The sequence below is a fragment of the Lacerta agilis genome, chromosome 3 (genome assembly GCF_009819535.1).
Source record: "Lacerta agilis isolate rLacAgi1 chromosome 3, rLacAgi1.pri, whole genome shotgun sequence".
NCBI classification, from domain to species: domain Eukaryota; kingdom Metazoa; phylum Chordata; class Lepidosauria; order Squamata; family Lacertidae; genus Lacerta; species Lacerta agilis.
In genome coordinates, this window is record NC_046314.1 from 93,756,171 (window position 1) to 93,778,924 (window position 22,754).

Consider the following 22,754-nt stretch of genomic DNA (forward strand, 5'->3'; position numbering starts at 1 on the left):
AAGGACACCGATGGCACTGTGAGGGCCCTTGGCCACCCCTTTAGAATGCACATGCCCCCCTTCCTTTGAAAAGAAGAAGAAGAAGAAGAGGAAGGGAATATTGTGGCACCCCAGACGATGCCATTCCTTCAGAATTTCCCAGCGACATTCAAGCATCTCCGTCACTCAAAAGACAATGGGAATTAATGCCAAGTTATTGTGTGTGTCTCTTCCCGATCTGCTCCGGCGTCTGGGCTCTTGCAGTCAGGTCCTTTCGCAGCGATGCAGAGGCTGCCTTTGAATGTCTTCCGTAGCCATGGTCACTCTTTGTCTTTATCTACCGTCGAGTGTCGTACATTTAGTGATAATAATAATACTTATAAAAACCTGAACAAAAGGGAAAGAAAGCAGGTGCTCCAAGTTTACTCTGGAGCCAGCTGCCGGGAAGACGTCCTGCACTTATATATTTATTTTGTGGAACATAAGGAGCTTAATTGGAAAGCTTTTGAAAACAGAAATGAATTATGAAATGTACACCAGAGCAATCTTTTATTCTTTCTCTGCCCCTCCCAGCTTTGAAAGACTGTTGAAGTAGCAATTGCAGGAAACGGGTTGTCACAGAATCATGTTTACTCTTGGCCTCCGTTTATTGTTAAGAAGCAAGATGAGGAGAGGAATTGAAAGCAAACTTTAAAACACATCCACCCACACACCAGTGCTTGAAACCTGTGATCCCATGAACAAAAGACGCATCTGGAAGCGGCCTCTCATTTTTACGGGTAACGTTTCCAAGAGTTTGTGCGGCGGCGAGTGTGACTACTGAAAGAATGGTCATGGCTACTGAAAAGCTTCAAAAGCAGGCATAGCATTAGACCTGACTGTGATATGAGATGCTGCTTCTGAGTTCTTGGACCTGGAAGGTTTGTGCAAGATGGCTATTTGTGCCTTACCTTACAGAGTTTAGCCCTGTATTTAAGGGGCTCTCAGAGGACAAACCTCTCTCTCTCTATTTTTAGGCTCGGAGCTGCATTGCCCCCATGAAAAGACCGTGAGGCATGCAGTGGTGGGGTCAGACACCAAAGTGAGCATACAATCACAGACCCTTGATACACACAATCAGACTCAAAGGCATTTCCTCTAGAAAAAAGAGGCATATCTTTAACACTTAAGTTTCATTTTCCATTTACTTCTCACACTTCTTTTAACCGAGTTCATTTGAAAAAGAAAACTGTTCTTCCTTACATATCTCAACTTTTATCTGTCTTGGCTGTGCAAAAAGCCAAAATGACTCACTAATCCAAACAGAAGAATTCACATGATCTCAATGCACAGCTGAGCTGTTGAGCCCTGCTTCCATGGCTAGTCAAAATCTCAAAATGCAACTGCACTCTGAGAGTTGGGTGCATGCAATTTTGGAGTGCATGGATGCTTTGTGCATATTTGCAAGGAACACAAGTTTACCCCTCTGCTGAGACATCTCCAACTCTGCTTTGATCTTCTTAAAGAAGACCAGAAGATGGAACTTCTCAGCTGCTCCCTGCCAAACAGCTAGTGGGAGGAAGGGAGCCCTAGAGGGAGGGATGGAATTCATCAGAGGACCCCGCTCTGCCTGAGAGCTGAAGATTCCTCACCCCTGTTCTGTTCAAAGACCTATTTTAATTGAAGGACCGTCCTTCAATTAGTCTGAGTTAAAAAAAAAAAAAAATTAAGTTACATGCCATCTACCAGTGCCATCAGGCCCTGCAGGTCGTTCACAGCAACTGTAAAACAATATGATACCAAAGCCATAAAAACATGGTAATTGCAATTACATTAACATAACAAAGCTAAGCAGCAGCCAGAGTGGCTACGTGGACAGTGGACAGCCTTCTTGCTATCCAGTTCAAGTCCAGAGAAAGAACCTCAAGGAGGCATCTCAAAGTTGCCCATCAACAGTCAACAGTACCCGGAGAATAGGCTTTGCAGGCAGACAGGTCACCTGAGCCAGTGACGGATTTTGGGCTTTCCATTTCAGTGGTGCCCTGTGCAACTCTAAAATTTGGCATGTGCAAACACACACACTTCTCGCCTTCCATTCTACATCATTGTGCTGCCCCTTGCGGTGCCCTCTTGGCTTGGAACCCAGTGCAGGCGAACCCGTTGTGCTCCCCTAAATCCACCTCTGCATGAGCAGTCTTCATCACCATGATGAGATGGTGGTATTTCTACCTCAGTTATAGTAGTTATTTCTCAAATTGCATCTACACTTAAATCGAGGAGCCTAGTTTTGTTTAGCTAGGGCTAGGTCAGACATTCATCCTGTTAGTAATGATGGGGATCAGTTATGCAGTACAGATGTCTGGTTGGCCACTTTGAGAGCAGGAAGCTGGTCTAGATGAGCCATTGGCCTGATCCAGCAGAGCTCTTCTTATGTTCTTCTCGTGTGTCAATAGTAAGCATACCCTTAACTCTTAGCGGTTGTGTGAAGGTACACATTAACATTTAATAAAGTTATATCTATGTTGTCTGTGCAGGGCTTGACTCAAATTGTAGTACAGTGGGACCTAGGTTGTCAAATGCTTTGGAAGTCAAACGTTTCGGCTTTCGAACGCTGACAACCCGGAAGTGAATGCTTCTGTTTTCGAACGCACCTCAGAGGTCGAACAGCTTCTGAGACGCGTTTCTCCATTTTTTCAATGGATTTTTCCGACTGTCCATTGAGCCTCGGTTTTTGAATGTTTCGGAAGTCAAACGGTCTTCCAGAATGGATTACGTTCAACAACCAAGGTTCCACTGTACAGTGTGGGGAAACTTTGGCCTCTGGACGTTTTGAATTAAAACTAACACACTTACTGTTTGTACTGGCAGTTATGTATAGCTGTCTTGGTCTCTTGCAGGATAAACAATCAATTGGCTTCAAATTTATCATGGCATAAGCTTTTGTGATGAGTTTAAGTCCCTGAATGCTTGTGCCATGAGGAATTTGGTAGTCCTTAAGGTGGCATAATACTTTGTTTTGAGAGTAAATGTTAGCAACACCGTGGGCCTTGGTGAGCTGCATTCTTAGGGGTGCAGCAAGCCTATGCATTTTGCAATCTGCCGCACTCCAGCTCTCAAAATGTTGATCGTATGGAACTGTACTGCCCATCCACTGCGACAGTAGGGATCTGGAGTGCAGCTTCAATGGAGCTTAATGGAGAGCTGAGCGCTGTTGTGAAATGTGAAGCATCTGTTAAAATACAGGATGTCTGGCAAGCCTACAGGAAGTTATCATTCATCCTCCTCTCTCCATCTCCTCCTGATTAAAGTGGCTGTGCAGCTGACAGCAGAAGTGGTAGTTACGGGTTAGGCCGGGTATCGTGTAATTTTCGCGATAGAGATCTGGCTTTTCTTTTCTCCCTTAAAAGACTAACCATCTCTCTCGAAGCACACTTGATACCGACGGAGCTTAAGCATACATAATGTGTCGTGTTGGAAGCACCTTAGACTTTAAATCCATCTGATGCTCAACACTGATCCTTGACCCCACCCTTCTTTCTTCTTCCTCTAGCTGAGCAGGGGGAGATTGGCATGGGGAAAATAGAAAGCATTGCCAAAATCATATAAACGCTAATGTCTTTCCTGTTCATTTAACTCCACGTCAACAGCGCAACTTCCCTAGACTGACCTGTGACCGCCCCCCAAGGGTGTGGAAACCCAGAGCTGGGTGGAGCTGGCTTCAGTCCAGGGTCCATCAAACAAAGGAAAACTTCTGGGCACTTGAGGCGGAGGAGGGAAGCAACTGCTTATTGAAAGGAATGTGGCCCAAGTTAGAATTTTGCGATGAAGTGGGACAGTTCAATTTAGATAGCAGTGTTCTGGAGTTCTCCCATCATTTCTGTTTTTTGATCCATGGTTCGCACTCCGATTTCTATCTTTGTATCCTACCATCGCAATAATACTAAAAGAAGGCTCGTGTTTTATGTGGCAATTGAGCTTGGCATCTGTATTCCATGTGTGTGTGTGTGTGATTTTTAAACCTATAGCATTTTGTCGGTGAATTGGTTAGAATAACTGATCAGAAACATTGCGATTCACTTATAAGATTCCCCTGATCATAGAAGCCAACTATAATATTTGAGGGGGATGGGGCCCCCAAAGTTGATGGGCATTGCCATTCAAATCGTGTCTGTGCACTGTGTCATGTGATCAATCATGCAGGGCAGGGCTTACCTGCCCCCACCCTCATATTTTATTCACGTTGGTACCCCTCCCCCTGGTGTTCATTTGGCCATAGATCTTAAAAAAACATTTTAATATGAAGACATGGAAGCTACAGCAGGCAAGCACCAACCATATCATTAGAAGCACTCATTCCTTATGTGTAAGTCAAGAATGCGGAACCTCAAACCAAAAGGGCCAAATGCGATCTCCAGGACCTCTCTGTTTGGCCGTCAGGGCTCTCCCCAGGGCACACCCCTTCTTCCCAGATCACCTGCGCTTCGTGGGCCTTGTTTTGCACCCCGCTCATGTGTTTTTGACTGGCTAGAATGCAACCTTGAAAACTGTTATCTTGCTTTCTTAGAAGGAGGACGGAGAGGGACATGTGAGCATGGGGAAGCACACAGAAAATGCTTTCAGGTGTCCATCTCAGGGTCCTGGCCAATTTCAGTTGGGAAAAGGTGGTCTTTAAGGCATTGGCTAAAACGCCATTTGGAATGGATCCAGAAGATCAGTCTCATCCAAGAATTCCCGGAAATGATTGGGGACCACCTGCTCAAGATGCTTACCCAGAAATGAAGCGCTACAGTTGAAAGCAGCTGTAGAGCCCCACGTTGCATAAGGCTGCTTTATATAATCTGCGTTCATTACTAGGTCATTCTAATGGAGAAGCTCCCACCCCCCACCTTCTTACTAAACGTCCTTGAGATGTTTTAGAAATTGTTTTCTAATCTGCAATACTGCATTAAAGCTTAGAGACAGGTAGGGTCTGGGAAAAGAGGATTCTTCATCCTGTTTAGCACAGTGAGTGGGGAACTTTACGAAATGCACACAACCCAAAGACATACACACCGATTAATCTGAAAAAAAAAATCTGTAGTTTGAAACTATCAGAGAAAAAAAGGGGGCGGGGAGAAAAAGGCGAGGGAAAGAAAATTACAGTGGCAGTCTTAAAAGGTCTTAATATGAGACAGAACTCAACCTCCTAACCTGTTTTGTTTTTTATAACATGGAACAACAGTCCACAAATAACGTCTCTGAGCATGTGAACATAAGAAAGGTCCTACTGGATCAGTGGCCTGTCTAGTCTTGTTGTTTAGTTATTTGTTGCATTTATACCCCACCTTCTTCAAGGTGGCAGCCATGGTTCTCTCCCCTCCTCACTTTACCATCACTGGTGAGGTAGCCCAGCATCTTGTTCTTACAATGCCCAACCAGATGTCTATGGGAAGCCTGAAAACAGGAACTGAGCCCAACAGCACTTTGCCATTTTGGCGAACCCCAGCAACTGGTATCCAGAAACTCGCTGTCTCCAACAGTGGAGGTAAAATACAGCCGGCATACGAAATACCTTCCCCTCACTATTGAAGAAATGTGGCTACGGTGCATCTGCTTCTCGCAAAGTACAAGCTGTCTGGGATGTTCTGGAGCTGATCCACAAGCTCTCATGGAAGATTATGAGGGCTGCAGGCCTAATCTTGGGAGTGCCTATAGCCACGTTGTTCTCCCCCTTTAACAAGCCCCCATTTTTTCTTGGTAAAGAAGTAGCTGCTTGGTACCACCCTATCTAGCCCAATGCTATCTGCTCTGATTGGCAGTTGCTTGCTAGAGCCTCCTTCAGCGGTCTCTCATGGCACTACATTTTTATCAGGAGGGGCTGGGAACTGAATCTGGGACCATCTGCTTGCAGATTTCAATTGCTGTTATCCAAAGGTGCACTGAAGACAGAAGGCTTTCACACAACCAGGAAGCCCTTGTATTTGGAAAATGGCCATTCTGAATACAACTTCTATGGAAAGAGGAAGAAGAGTACTGACGTGCGGATGCAAGGCAGGTTTGGGCTTCTGCTTTTTGGCCTTCGTGAAACCAAAAGAGTGCCCATCTTTTGGTCCCGCCTTCTGGCACAGCCAGAGCACAGAAACTAAAATGAGACACCCAGGAATGGGATCGGAAACCGGGAAGGCTTTTATCGATCCAGGTTGTCCCACTTAAAACGGGACAGTTAGGCAGTATGCCTTTGTACCTTTGTGCTGTCCTGTACAACTTCAGCTTTGGTACTCTTTAAATTGGCCTCCCATTTTCTCAGGGCAGAGGAAGGGGGCGGTGGGGGTGGTTCGCCCCAGGTGTAACCACTGGGGGGGTGTGTGACAAAATGCCAAGTGGCACTCACCGCAGGGCCTGCAGCACGCCCGAGCCATGTGTCTCTCCTGGGAGTGACGTGGTGGCTTGGACGCCTGCAGGCTCCGCGCTGCCCCAAATGGTCCGCCCACCGCCTCCCCCTCAGCTGTGGGGCAGCTGGGTGGGAGGAAGCAGGCAGACTCCTCGGAGGCCCTGCAGAGCATCCTGCCCCCAGCTCGCCCCACTGGCAGCTGGCCCTGCCCCTGGGCGCAGGGCATGCGCACCACCCCAGGCGCCCGATCAGCTTGCTCCGCCGCTGCGTTTTCTAGCAACGGTGATGACATCATGTAACCAGTCAGATTTTGCCGCATGTTGATACTGTAGCGCTGTGAGCAAACAAAGCTAATGCAGAGTGATAATACTGCCTTTGAAGGCTTTAGAAGCTCTCACTCTGCATTAACTTTAGCCACAACAGTGTAATCACAATGACATCCCCATTGCTGGAAAGGAGAAGATCGATTTGAAAGAGAAGGAGTAGAAATGGTGCCAAAGCGGCTAATCAGTGTCCTGGACATCAATGGACAAGTGCAAAATGTAGGTTTTGGTAGGATCTTTCGTAAATGTCCTTTCGTTTAACACTGAAGATGTTTATTGGCCCAACCTTGGTAGCATTTGTGGACCATGGCAGACTTCACTGAGCTCTGTAGTACTTTCCCCATGCATTTCAATGTGGCCTGTGTAAGGTTCAGTTAAAATGAGCAGAACCTGACCACAGCATGGAGAATTACCTCTTTGGTATATGCATGTGCTAGAGCTTTTGTTGGGTGGGAGGGGCAGGGAATCTAGACTGATCACTTTAATACTTAATGTATTATAGGATTAGAAAGTTCAGAATGGAAACACCAGCCTTTACTCTCTTTAAAAAAAAAAAAAACAGCAAAAACAAAATGTGCTGTTTTGTTGTGGCAAAATGAAAGTTTGCATTTTTATCCACGATATTTTTTTTGGCAACCAGAACACACAGAATAACAGTCAGAAATCATAAATGTCACACTTTTGTCACCAGAAGTTGAAGAAGTCTGCAGGGTTCCTATTTGGATGCAAATCCCAGAAGTCCCACCTCCTGCGATTCACATCAAAATCAACTTTGAAAATGGTTTTGATATCGGAAGCTGCTGTCAAGATAAAACTTTCATACAATCACAGCCACTGCAGCCCAAGAAAGCTTCTGCTTCTATTCCACACAGTTCTTGGCTTTCATTTTACCCCCAAGGTTTTCCTTCTTTTTCATTTTTATTGAGGACCCAATAGAGCAGTGGAATGGGAAATGACACGTTTTGACAATGGGGAACAAATCTAAAATCAAAATGGCAATCGCTCATGGTTTTTTCCTTTTGGATAACCTTTTTTAGAAAATCACTGGGAAAATGTTGTCTTACTTATCTATATAATATACTTGTTCTACTTTTAAGTTCCTCTCACTTGCCCTCACTGATATCATTACACCTGATTGCGCAACTTCTTCCAGTTAACTGTGTGAGTCTTGGCACGCAAATATTATGAAACTCATTTTCAGCACTGGGCTGAAGTATTTGGCCCAGAGTTTTTCGTCACTTTTAGCGGGCACTGTGAAAACGCTCACTGAATATCAGATTAATCTTTACAGGCAGACAAATTTAAATAGCTTTGAGGTTGCAGGTGGGCTTATCATAAATATGAGGGGACTGAGGGGTCTCCTTTTTTAAATCCCCTTGTCAAAAAGTGAAACCTTTGGCCACATAAGTAATCTTTAAAGGCCACCTGTTTCCTTGATCCAGGGCTCCCCAATCAGGCCAACACACCATGGGCCAATCTGGGCTCTGCCTGTCTTGGCCCAGATCTCATCCCAAATTAGTGGGCTGGGTTGGGGGGGTAACATCTAATTACATTGTTACATGGAGGCATCAGTTTTGCCATGTGGAACAGAGTGTCAGGCATGAAGAAGTGTCGAGCTCCTACCTTCTTCTGGGGAGACGCAGCCTGCGCTCAGGTAGATCTTGGCCTGTTGTCAGGATTTTCTCACCCAAAATCAGTGCTTCCTGCCTGCCTGATGTCCCACCCCATGATTGCACCACCCCATCCAACCTGACCCACAGTGATCCTTGCCTATCTCAATCCAACATGCCTGATGGCTCAGGACAGAGGCAGATTTCAGGAAGCACGACTGGTTCGGTCGCACTGGGCATAGAGCTTCGGCCATGCCACCAGAGGTGCCGCTGCCAGTGGTTTTTTTCAGGGGGTACCCAAGGGTACACAAAAACGCTATGCATACACTAAGTAAAAGAACATAGGATTTACCACTTCCACCCCTCTCTCCCATCTCCCCTTCCTTCCCAACCCTGCATATAACACCAAAGTCTCACAACAAATGTAACTGATCTGTAGAAAACACAACATGAAGAAAGAGACAATGCATGTGCTTTTGTAAACAAGGGAAATATTTCATTTTAAAAAAAAAAAAAACCAAAACTATGCATCTTCCAGCTCTGCCTCTGCAGTGTCAAGTGGTACACTTAAGTAACTACTTAAGTAATTTTAGACTAATGGTCTTACAAGGGTGGGGGTGACTTAAATGTGTGTTACTTCACAATGTGAGATGCCAGCCTCCTGTCCATTCTGCTAAGTGGGAAGTGCTGGGCAGCTAGATGTTGGCTCCAAATACCTGCCCTGAGAGCACCTCTGATCTCACCAGCCCACACAGACATCCCCACAGCTGGGAAAGATGCAAGGGAAATATTTTTACCTTTCTTCTTCCATGTGATTGTTAATAATTATTTGATTTATTTGTTTACTGTATTTTTTAGATTGCTTTCTTGTACAATTACTGTCTCGCAATGTGGCTCCCATGCATAAAAAAAATAGAGAGACAAAGGCCGTGTACACACCATACATTTAAATCACACACGCACCCAACAATCCCGGGAACCGTAGTTTACCCCTCATTGAGCTACAATTCCAAACACCCTTAGCAGTTCTCAGGATTATGGTTACATACGCAGCTAAACTCTGCCACCAGGTTTCCAAACTGAAAAGACAGGGCACACTAGGGGAGTGGAGGGAAGAGGTGATTTAATTATAAAGTAAGAAGAAGTAATTATAAAGAGGTGTAAATTATTATTACCACCACAAATAGAATCAAGTAAGATGAACCCAGATCATCCAGCGACCTGTCCCAATGTTATCCGAGGCCAGTCCGTTCTTCTCGAAGCATGCAGGTATCATTCAGCACAATCAGCAGGTTTCATTTGCCCTCCTGCGGCCTCACTCAGGGCTACTTTGATTCCTCCAAAAGGAATAAACGAATGGGCAGCACATTCCTCTTCACAGCGGTGAGTTTGGGTACTTCAAACCAGAGAGGTGTTTTGATTTTGAGAAATAAAACTCCCGAGGAAGCGAATTCAACCTGAACTTTTAATATTTCCCCCCAGCTTCCGATAACATTAAACACTGCCTGTTTCAAAAGAGGGGGGGAACCCTGCTAAGCAATCCTTTTAATCGACATTAAATCAAATGTTGTCCCCGTGTCCTCTTTTTCCTTTCTGTTTAGAGAGAGAGAGAGAGAAATGTCTCCCATTCAGAGCTTTCATGGTTTTGTCTGCAGATCCTCGCTACTCTGTTGTTGCACATTTCAAATGATCATATGGAGTCCAAAGCCTCTTTGGTGGCAGAAGCTAACCAGGTACAAAAACAGCCGTGTGAAACACCACTGAATAGAACAATAAACACCTGGGCGACCGGTATCAGCCTGAGGTCTCGATGCTCATTGTAGTGACATTACAAAGGTGTGCGGCATGTATTGTGTCTGTGTCAAGGGAGAAGCAATTTCTGGGTCAACTAATTTCAGGGCTTTGTAAAACGCGTTTGCATTTATTACTTTGCCGACACCTTTTGGCCCGTGCAATGCTGCACACTTGCGTGTCCCGTGTTTCTTCTTGCAAACAGAAAGCCTTGATGTTGGCCCGTTTTCTAGAGCAGGAAAAGGAAGGAGTGTGTTTTTTTATGAGCAGAAGTCTCCGCTGAAACCCAAAGACTTTTGTTGTCCAGTTAGGGATGCACAGATCGGTCCATGTCCATTTCACATGCACTCTATCATCCCACCCTATTTCCATGTTAATCTGTGCTTTTGAAAAAAAACAAAACGTTTATTTGTTGTTGTTTTTAATAAGAATTTATTAAATTTTAAAAAAATACAACAAACACAAAATACAACAAAACACTACAAAAATTACAAAGAAAAACAAAAATACAAAAAGAGACAAAACTAAAAATCTCAACAAAAACCCAAACACTTATATAATTATCCTTATAATATTACTAACATTATTATTGGGGGACCTCCTCACACCCTCTCTTTCAGTGTTCACTGCGAATCCTCTTTAGTAATTTCATAACACAATATAATCATCATTCTCATCAATCTTAATTCTTACACAAATAAAATACTAATATCTAATTCTTATCTCCTATCTTAACTAACTAATTCCATAACTGTAACCTTAAATGTCCTCTGATTTCATTCAGATGTCAATCTTTTCTCTGCGTTTCAAATAGTCTTTGAATTTCTTCCAATCCTCCTGTACCGCTTCTTCCCTCTGGTCTCGGAGTTTCCCGGTCAGTTCCGCGAGTTCCATGTATTCAAAACAAATGTTTATTTGAATCCACATTGTATTTACCTCAGTCGGCACATTTCTAAATGTACCTTATTCTAAAATACTCATTTCTCCTGATTGACACACACACTCCCGAGCCAATTTGGTGGGCCGCAGGAGACATACGGAGGAAGGGAGAAAGCTGTCTTGCACTAGTGCAAGTCATTGTGAGGGTTTTATTAGTTGAATCCAGCCCAAAGCAAAACCAAAGTTATCAAGACGACTAAGTCCCAGGTGCTGGTGTTGGTCTTACTGCATTTCCGGAGACAGGGATGGTCAAAGACATTTTGGTACCTGAAGTAAACCACAAAATTATTCTCCCCTCACCCCACCAGTGAAGAAAGAGTGAGTGAAGATCTACATTGGGAACATTTGTTGTTGTTCAATCGTGTCCGACTCTTCGTGACCCCATGGACCAGAGCACGCCAGGCACGTCTATCTTTCACTGCCTCCCGCAGTTTGGCCAAACTCATGCTAGTTGCTTCGAACATAGAATCATAGAACATAGAATCATGCTAGTCGCTTCAAACATAGAATCATAGAATTGTAGAGCTGGAAGGGAACACAAGGGTCATCTAGGCCAACCCCCTGCAATGCAGGAATCTTTTGCCCAATGCATTGGATTTAATTAAATAGATTATATACCTTAAGGATTGTATATGGTGTACATTCTGGACTTGATTCGTATGTTAGGAAGTAACCAGTAAATAAATTTGTTACAAACATTGCCATTCAGCCTGTTGTGCTCTATATGTTGTAACTATTGCATCTGCATAACAAGGTATTGTATTTGTTTTGGAATCTTTTGCCCAACATGGGGCTTGAACCCATGACCAAGAAAGTAAGAGTCTCATTCTCTACTGACTGAGGGTGGGAGGGGACTAACTGCCCCTCCTATTCACCAAGAGGCCACTGTAGATGCAGCATCAGGGAGAGCAGATCAACTGCCAAGGAACACACTGCAGCTGTTGCTGCAGCTGTGGAAGTGGCAGTGGTGGCAGCAGCAGGCGATGCATCCCTTGGATCTGCTGCCCCTGTGGTTCCTGCCACCAGAGGCGGTTGCCGCACCTTGCCTCATGGATGGGCTGGCCCTGTCCAGAGCCTAACCAATGTGGCTTAAATACAGTTCAGGGCGGAGCAGCTTCAGATGTGAGGGCACTTCCTGCCTTCCCTCTGTCCTCACAGTTTTGATTAAGAAGCACCTAAAGGCATGGAAAGGGATGTGGGTGGCGCTGTGGGTTAAACCACAGAGCCTAGGGCTTGCTGATCAGAAGGTCAGCTGTTTGAATCCCTGCAACGGGGTGAGCTCCTGTTGTTTAGTCCCAGCTCCTGCCAACCTAGCAGTTCGAAAGCACACAGTGCAAGTAGATAAATAGGTACCACTCCGGCAGGAAGGTAAATGGCATTTCCATGCGCTGCTCTGGTTTGCCAGAAGCAGCTTAGTCATGCTGGCCACATGACCCGGAAGCTGTACGCCGGCTCCCTTGGCCAGTAAAGCGAGATGAGCGCCGCAACCCCAGAGTCGTCCGCGACAGGACCTAATGGTCAGGGGTCCCTTTGCCTTTTAGAAGGCATGGAAGCATCAAAGAAATGGGGGCCAGAAGTGGTGGGGTAAATGAAAAGTTTTTTGGAAAGTGTGTGCGAAAAGTGGACTGTCCACAGGATGGCATAGTTTGAGGGGTGGTGATGGTGCATTTTGGTTCAGTGTCACGAGGCTTCCTGTGCTCCATCCACACCCTACATGGCAGAATAAAAACATCAACCAGTCCAACAATGTAGCCCAGAGAGCATTAGAGGTCCAATGCAGCACACCCATTGAAATAGAGGAGAGTAAAGCTACCGCTTTGTGCTGGCATTCTGATAGCAGCAGAGACATTCATGTCATTCATTTCCTGCATGGTTCAACATTCATTGTTTCCATTCTCCACTCCCCCACTAAGTCAAGTTCATTTCAAATCACAGTTTTTACATATAGCTACAAATGTTTGTTTGGAAACACATTGATCAGAAACGAGGCATATTAAAAATACCAGTGTGGTGCTCTCCAAAGGAGGTCTTGGTTTACTTTTATGGAGAGGTTATCGATTGTGCCACAGAAGAAAAGTAAAATGAAAGACCCCTCTTTTATTTTGCTCCATTTGCCTTCTACATTTATTAATATTGGCTCGATTTTATTATTCCAGTCCTCCCATTAGGAGCCTCCATTCAAAGCACTTCACTATTTAGGACTTTGAATGTTCCTCAGCACTTATACAAGGTTGCAGCAAACCTTGATTTATTTACAAAGAGATGTGGAGTGGAGATAAAGCTACTTAAAAACCCACCAGTTCTTGCTAAACGCATCCCTCCCCCATGTCTTCAGTGAAGAGCAAGTGGGAAAGAACACTAATTTGCCATTAAAAAAAAAAACTTCCATAGCTTTACCTTTCATTCAACAGGCAGGACTATAGATCTAGGATGATGCTGAGAGGCTTAAATGGATGGATCATCCTGGATCATAACGATGGAGCAGTTGTTGAAGGTTCATGCAGATGGTGTCGTTGAAGGGTTAGTTTCTAGACGGCACTGGATGTGGCTGGAGCCAGGAGGAGCTGGGAGTTTCCATGGCCGTTCTATCTTTGTGATAGGGAGACAATAAAGTCTCTGTTCTGACCGGTATGTTCTCTAAGCCTGTCAAAGGAGGAGAAGAACAGATTGATTCATAAAAACTCATACACCACCTTTCTCAAACTGAACTCGAGGCAGCTTACAATAAGAAAGTTATCTGGGGCGTGGAACCTTTCTCAGTCCAAAAGCCACATTCCCTTCCAGGCAACCTTTAAGTGGGCGGGGCATCAAATGGTGATGGGCGGGACCAGAAGAAAAAGTGGGTGGAGACAGGACGTTAATTGTTCAGGAGGCTTGATTCTAGACACACTCACACATCCCTCTCTGAACCTCTATCTAGGCAAGGAACAAATATTATCAGAGTTAAATGGTACATTCTGGCCAGGCAAAAACACTCAAAGAGTGCACAGCTGGGCCATTGAGTGGTGTGGCCTGGGGGGGGGGGAGGGTGTGGCTGGGGAGAGAATGTGGCCTGGGAAGAGTCCTGAGGGCCAGATAGAAAGATCTGGGGGTCACGTCCAGTACCCAGGCCTGCAGTTCCCCATTCCCCACATGCCCGGGAGTCATGGAAGAGCGGCATTAGCAAACCAAGTTCCAGCCATCATAGAACGGCGATCAAACAGGAAGCAGGAATGATAAAGCACATCATGAGAGTGAGGGGGGGACCCACATTGAACAGCCAAGTTTTAATCAAGCATGCAATGCTGGGGTTTGACTTGTCTCACCTGGAAGGCAATTTCACAAGGTGGAAGGTCACCTTGTCATTTCCTGCTGCACATCAGACGGGCAGCGAATCTCAAGCAAGGCAGGAAGGAATATGTAGAAGAAGGTGGCCCACAAGACACTGAGGTCCCAGGCTGTTTAGGGCTTCAAAGGCTAAACTGACATCTTGAATTGTGCCCACAACAAACTGGCAAGCAGGGCAGGGCAAACAAAGCAGGTGTAATACTGTGGTGGGGCACTGGATCCCGTCTGCAGGGTAGAGCTTTATCTTCATCACTAAAGGCTCCCTGAACCTGCAGTTTACACTGAAAAGAAAGCCAGTGTGGTGTAGTGGTTAAGAGCGGTAGACTCATAATCTGGTGAACCGGGTTCGCATCTCCGCTCCTCCACATGCAGCTGCTGGGTGACCTTGGGCTAGTCACACTTCTCTGAAGTCTCTCAGCCTCACTCACCACACAGAGTGTTTGTTGTGGGGCAGGAAGGGAAAGGAGAATGTTAGCCGCTTTGAGACTCCTTCAGGTAGTGATAAAGCAGGATATCAAATCCAAACTCTTCTCTTCTTCTCTCCTTGGTGGAAGATTTTTCTCCCTATTCAAACTGTAGGAGGCCCATACTCTGCAAGTGCTACACCGCAGCCAACACACAAACGTACGAGAGTCCTGATCCAGATCAGAGCCCCTTTGCTGGCAATTTATGAAGGAAACTGTACAGTTTGGAAACAGCCCACAGTGATTTCTTCTTCTTTTTTAGCCTGAAAAAGAAAGACAGGCTATTGTAAGTGTAATTGATAAATATTGATTTGATTTTTATCTCATAAGATATGTTTTTAAAAAATGAAGTATGATTAAATTATTACATAAAATAAAACCACAATGGCTCGCAAATGCTAAAAAAGGGGTGGGGTGGGAATGAGCATTCAGGACTAACAACACTTCCATTTTTAATAATAATAATATTTTTTTTAAAGATAACAAACTTGTTTTCTGTTCAACAAATACATTCAAATGATGCAATCCAATGTTGGGTTTAAATTCATGGTGAGGGGAGGTTTTCCCACTTCTTCAAGTTTCAAGACAAGAGCGTTAGTGTTGTCTCTTCTAAAAGAGCTAAAATCCTCATGATAGATGCTGACACTGTATCCTAAATACCCCTGAAGTTCAGCTTAATTGATCCCATTTGGCTCATTTCCTAGATTTCAGACCTGAATACCCTCAGATCATGTATGTGAAGCTGCTTGACAAACAATGGAAGATGGCAATCTTGCATTACTCCTAGAAACCCATTTGTCTTCATTGCTTTTGCATAGTCGCTTTCCCAATCAATAGCTGAGTAATTAAAAAAAGAGAGATCAATGCTCTGGGCTATTTTACTGGCTTCTGTTATCTGCGGGGGGGGGGGAGAAAATCCTGGTCTACTTTCTCTTTGTTTGCCCTAGAGACCTCTAGCAACATCCAGGCATTTACATTGATTGTCCTTACTTAGCCCCGACCCAAACTGCTTCGTGTCCTAGTGGCAAACACATTTGCATTGTTTCGTCTTAGGCTTCTGATGTAAAGAGAGTGTCTATCATTCTAACCTCTCCCTCGGTATTGTCTCTCCCCAGATTTTGGAGGGCCCTTGGTCAAGCAGAGGCGGTTTTAGGGTTGTGTGACCAGTTCAGCCGTACTGGGCCACTGGCGCCACAACAATGATGTAGAACAGAGTGTGAGAGGCAGGGGAGGGGGGCAAATGATAGTGTTGCAGAGGGCGCCAATGAAAATTGAGAGCCTAAAGTCCACCAGTGGGTCAAGACGCCCTCTATGTGGCCCCCATCCCATGTTGATTCTTCCTCTTGGCCCCCATTGCCAGCAAAGCCAACGAGGAAGCAGGCAGTAGCATCTGTGGGTCCTCGTTATCACCACTGTTGTCTGGGCCACAGTGAAAGTAAATTAAGTTCTTAGCATTGTACACCATCCTAGGATTTGGGGATAAAGGATGGTATATCAATCAAACAATTAATTAATAACATATAAAGGTTACCCAGCAAGTGGGTGGCAATATCCAAGAAGAGGGGCAAGTCAAGGGGGCTTTTTATCAGTGCTCTCTCCTGCTAGGGTCTGGGCCCTGAGCAGATGCTCAACCAGCGGAAGCCGGAACCCCTCCTGTTAACTTATTTTGACACCTCGGGACTAAGAACATAAGAAAATTCCCGCTGGATCAGATCAAAGAGCCATATAATCTGGCATCTATGCCATCCTCTTATCTCAGTGACCAAGCAGGTGCCCATGGAGACCTGGATGGAACAGCACTGTCTCCATTTGTGGTCCCCAACTACTGAGCTTCTTGTCGTCTTCCAGCTCCAGGGACATCGCCTCCCCCACTCCATATATCTGAAAATAGAGTATTCTAATTTACCCTCAAGGCTGCAATCCTAAACATACTTATTGGGAAGGAAGTTCAACTGGTCACATGCAAGGATCTTCAGAGGCCCTAACAAACTGAATGCATATAGTTTAGGGGGGAGGCAAAATGGTTCATGGATTTTAAATGTCTGAAAAGGACTTCTAGCAAGACATAACGCTCAGGGATGGGGGGGTGGAGCTATGGCCCTCCTTATGTCACTGGACACCAGTTTTCAACAGCCCTAACCAGCAATCGGTAAGAATGGTAAGAGTTGTGGTTCCCCAACATCTGGAGGACTACATGTTCTCCAGGTAGTGACAGGGCTGGGTGACAGCCACCCCAAGACATTTTACTGTCTGATAGAGCTCTCTACTCTCTACACCTGCCATTGAATGTTATTTCAACACTGGTGATGGGAGCACATTCCTCACTGCAGCCACCACAGCTGGAGTAGCATCTTAGGAGGTGCCAAGCAGCACATGCAACTCACACACATCTCTGTGCTCCAGCACCTTGGCGTCACTCCTCCTCCTCCACCTCACCCTTACAACGTTACCCACCTCTATGTGAGCATTGCCAAGAAAGAGGAAATGAATCACCAGGAAAGAGGAGCCATAGCTATATAGCATTTGCACATGCCTGTGTGTAAGTGCAAATTAAGAAATAATTGCTGCAATTTAAATTGAGGCGCAATGCCTTCCATCATTGTGGGCCTGGGTGCCTCAGTTTGCTGTCCAGGGGCTGATTTTGATGGGGAAATTCAAAGCCCATCCCTCCTCTGGCTTCTTAAAAGTTGTTTATCTTTAAACTGAACTCGGACCAGACAGCTTTTCAAATAGAGTTCTGTTCTCTGTAAATTAGGGACCTAGTTGGGTGCGGAATGGCCTTAGTCTTTTGGAACTGCTTAATTTTTTTCTAACAACAACAAAGCTACTTTTCCAAAGTTTGGATTAAATCAGACCACCTTCATTTTTGCTCTACTACTCATCGAAGTCCTCATCTCAGATTCCCCCAAACTATTTCCATATCCTCCCAAGACCAGTCAATCTGTCTGTGGGAACGAGAACCTTTTTGCATATTAGAAAGCATTACTATGCAGCTTCTCATTTTCAGGCAAAGGCTGTGAAGCTTTTGTTTTCGATCATTCCTGGACTCTTTCCCAGCCTTTCATTTATTCCAACTATCATAGGCTCTTCTGTAAGAATTTTAACCTGTCAACAGGCTCATTAAATATCCATAGCCTGTGCGTCCGCTAATCTCAAACTTTCTCTTTTCATTCTGGGCATGTTGGGAGAACTCTCTGTCTATGCGAAGGGAGGCAGGGAGAGCTGAAACTCAGAAAATTCCATATTGGATTAAATTTCAAAATCCAAATTTCAAACGTATCTGACCAGCTTTGAACTAAGAAACAAAATAACTATACCAGTTATATCCATGAGATTGCAGAAGACATTGTCTGGAACCACCTCTATTAATAAATCTGTTTTATCAAAAGCAACGTTGTTTGAATTATTTCTAATTTCTATGTCAGAAACCATGATTTGGCCAAAGTTATGCCCATTTCCTTGGCCAACTTAATTCAAAGGACGCTGGCCCAGATGTTTAGCAACTTTATGTCTGCCACCAAAAGATCAGATCTGAGCAACAGGCCTTTATTTGGCCCAGCTAATAAAGTGAGTAATACCAGCTGCGAGTTTATTGACATTTATTGCCTTGTAATTCCTGCAATTTCACCCTGCACACATTGCCAACATTCTTGCACCACTGGACACCCCCACCACATATGCAAATATGTACCAAGATTATTGCAGCATATTTCTTTGTGTTCTGCTGATACTTGTGTTCATACAACTCTGACTTATATGGCCAGGGCATGTGGTTTTTTGTGTTGTTTTGTATTCTTTTCTTATGTTGATCTTGATGTCAACCAGTTATCAGGGATGATGGAATTTGTAGTCCAGCAACATCTGGAAAGCCACAGATTTCCCACTCCTATCTTAAGAGGTTTCTTGTATTGATTCATTTTTATAGCGCGTGTGTGTTTGTGTGTGTGTGATGTTTTTAAACGGTTATTTATTTATTTATTTATTTATTGGGTTTGTATCCCATCTTTTCTCCCTTTTTACACTGACACTTGTTTTAAGCTGCCCTGAGTGTTAGGATGGTTATATCCATGGTTGGAAGCAGTAATATTTCTGAATAGCAAGTCCGCTCCACTTCCCTGTGGGGAGGAGTTGCGGTGGACCACGGAGCCGCTCTCCCCACTTCCTGTGGGCGGGGGACTTTGTCCCTCACCGCTCCGGGGAGTCCCCGGCCACGTCAGCAAGCAACAGGCCAATCAGCCGGCTGGGGGCGTGGCCGGGGGGGCTCCCTTTCAAAAGGAGAGGCGCGAGCCGAGGGGCTTCCTTTTCACTACCCCATTGGAACCCAGGGGGAACTCGAGTTGGTCTGAATCGACGGGGCTCCTCCTAGCAGTGGTTTACCCTTACTGGACTTCCTGCTCTGCGGGCAGGAGTCAGATATAGTCAGGTCCACTCAATGCCTACGCCAATACCGCTCACATTCTGTAACCAATAAAGTTGTGGCCAAATTTTGCCCAGTAACATTAACCTTATATTCTGTTTCCTGGTGTTTTTATTTCATTCCCGGGGGGGCGGCTTCGGGGCCTCGACACGCAATTGCTGAAAGGGAAGAGAGCTCTTGTATTTGGGTCCTGCTTACTGGTTTCCCACAGGCATCTGGTTGGCCACTGTGAGAACAGGATGCTGGACTAGATGGGCCAGCAGTCTCTTATTATGTTCTTATGCCTTTCAAATGAATGAATGTGCTTCTGAAGACCAGATTTCAAAATATGCCATGATGGACTAGATTCAGAGGCCAGTTCTATTAACGCGCTGTGTTGGGTGAGATGACTGTGTATATCCCCATCTGCAGAAAATAGCCCTCACTTTGACAGGCTGTCCCAGCTGAAGTCCAGTTTAAAGGTAAAGAACCATAAGAAAGGAGAGAAGGAGCCTTAGAGTTGCTCATCAAGAGTTTGCACCTGGTCAGTGAGCTGAGCAGGTAAACAAATCACCTGGTTACAAGGAGTGTCTCCACCTCCATCATTCAGCCCAGATGCTGAGGTCCAGCTCCAAGGGCCTTCTGGTGGTTCCCTCGCAGCAATAAGTAAATCTACAGAGAACCAGGCGGAGGGCCTTCTCAATAATGGCACCCGACCTGTGGAACACCCTCCTGTCAGATGTCAAGGAGATAAATAGCTATATGATTTTTTAGAAGACATCTGAAGGTAGCCCTGTACAGGGAACTTTTTAATGGTTGATGTTTTGTTGTGTTTAAAATATTTTGCTGGGAGCCGCCCAGAGTGGCTAGGGTAACCCCATCAGATGGGCAGCATATAAATAATCTTTATTATTTATTTATTTATTTTAAGTGGCAACATTAGCATAGGGCAATTGGGAACAGAGAGGGACTCTCCCATTTAGACCATTCATCCGCTGCTAACACTTCTCTGGCCTAATGTGCCACAGCCCCCTTTTTTGGATATATCACATGCAATGCTGTTTACTGAATTCTGCGGTTAGAAAAAAGTTGAAAATGGTGATGAAAATGTCTCAGCCCTCTCTCTCCCTCCCTCCCTTTATTGCACTTTGTCCTTCCTTTACTACCCCTTCACACAATTACCCAGCCGCTGCCATTAATATCCTCCTGCTTCTGCTGGAACGCGGCCGTTTCCCTTGCCCTGCACACTCATCCAAGGCACTTCTCCTGCAACTTGCTCACAGCTGGTTCTCCTCCTCCTCTGTTACTCCTTCAGTGCCTGAAACCAGCCATCTGTCATCAATGAACCTCTCGTATCCATTGATCTTCCCCAGCACATAAACCTGTCTGTGCAATTCGACCGTCCAATCTCCGAGTGCCACAACTAACTGGCAATGTAGGCACACAGAGCCTCTGTGCCATCTCTGCCTGGCACGAAAGAGGAAATATGTAGCTACTAGTGGCTGCGTTGGAACAAACTGCAGGCAGAAGGAAAGCACCGCTGTGCTTTGTTTGAACGGGGAACGGGAATGGCATTCAAGACAGCCACCAAAGAGCCTCAAATATTATACGTCGCAACAGACTGATCCGTAAGAAATTACCAGCGAAGCTTGTGTTATGATAGACGAAGCATAGAAGAAGGGGGAGCCTAATTCTGGACCAGCTCCACTCCACAATGGAAGCAGGGAATTGAGAAAAGGGGTGGTGCAGAAACACCAAATCTCATTGGTAGGCAGCAGTGTCCTCCCTGTGCTTAATATGTGTAGGCATCTTCCTACTTCCATTGCTATATCAGTGAGCCCACAAAGTTAACTAAGAAGCCCACTTTGAAATTCCCAGTTATAACTATGCAAGGAACCCAGTTTTAGAGTCACCAACCGCCACTACAGTTGGGAACAGGAACAGCCATCAGGGAGGGACGGCAGAGCTTGCCTCCTGGCACTGATGTCACTTCAGATTACCAAAAGTGGGAGAGGCTAGGAAGCAAGGAGGTCGGCACAGATGAATCAGTGGGTGTGCCTAATTAGCCAGACCCACAATGCACCAACTTCCTTGCTGCTTCACCCTTCACCTCTCCCATTTGGTGAGCCACAAAAACAGCTGCTCCTGATTGACAGGTGTGATAAGCCCCACCCATCCTATGAAGCCACTCCTACTACATCTTTTCTGGGCTCCACCCAAAATCCCACTGCATCCCATCTCCACCTCCTAAAATCTTTCCTATGTTATATCCTACAAGTGTCCTGGAGAAACCAAGTGTCAGGGACCGTGTGGAGGAGGGCTGCACCGAGGAGGAATGGTGGGAGCCACCCCCTCCCCCTGATCCTGAATCTTCCCAGAAACAGGAGGACAGTGTAGATTTGGAACAGTGGTTTACAGAGGGGCATAGTTCAGAAGGCAGAAGCTGGGAAATACTGGATGGAGAACAGCTAGAAGAAACACGGAGAGAGAGGGTTAACAGATTCATAGTCGTTGGGCAGCACTCCTCCACCGCCCTTCCCAAGGTCAAGAAGAGCTCAGAAAGTCTCAGAACAGAAAGCGCAGAGGGTAGAAGCTCAGATTACAAAATGTAGGAGTGACGTACATTAATAGGAACGGAGGGGGAGTGAGCCTTAACTGGGAGCACCGCTATTCTAGGTAGACACTTTCTTTTGTCTCTTGCCGTGTTTATTAAAGAAACTAACTGGTAACAATTTCATTTCGTTTGATCTGCTTATTTACTGCCTCAGGGGAGGAAGTCGATTCCCCGAAGCCTGACACCAGGGTATCCCACCACCACCACCACCCTGAGAGCATGGCAGCCATTTGGGGCCCTGTGATCTTGAGAAATTTTGCACCAATATCTAGCCCCAACAAGTGCTTTTGGGGGGCTTGGATCTCACACGTCACCCCAAAAGATGCGGTTTTGGGTGCCACGAGAACACAGGGCCCCCAACAGTGTGTATTTTAGACTTTGTGATCTTGTGTAAGTCGCAGGACTCGTGCAGGAGCACAGATGGGAAGCCACACATCCCGGTTTGGGGATTCAGCATGTTGGAGGGTGTGCTATGTTCATAGGTTTGAATCCCAGAGACAATCAAGTTGTTCTCATTCCTGCTTGCAAGCTTCTGGGAGACTGGCAGCTGCTGTAAACAAAACATTCAACTGAGTTGGCCTTGTGTTGTTCCTTAAATTTTGGCACAAAGCTAAATACACATCTTTGCCTTTCTGGTAATCAAATAATAGAAAACCCCATCATATACAATAGTATGGAACAAGAAGGGGGAGGAACACAGTTACACCTTATAAATATATGCAGGAAAACAAAGAGAAAACTATACCTCCTCCTATGTAAATAGCATGCAAGTCTCTTCAGTCTCTGTGTTGTGTTGCTTTGCATTGTCTTGTAGCCCTTCTTAAGAATGGTTCACCCTTCAATAGTGGGAGCTGTTAATGTCTTCTGCTAGTGAAGCTGCAGCTAAAATAAAAACCCACACAGCTCCAGTGGTCCATTGAAAAGCTGGGGGTCCTGAAATCAGATGGATTTGCCAGGCCTAT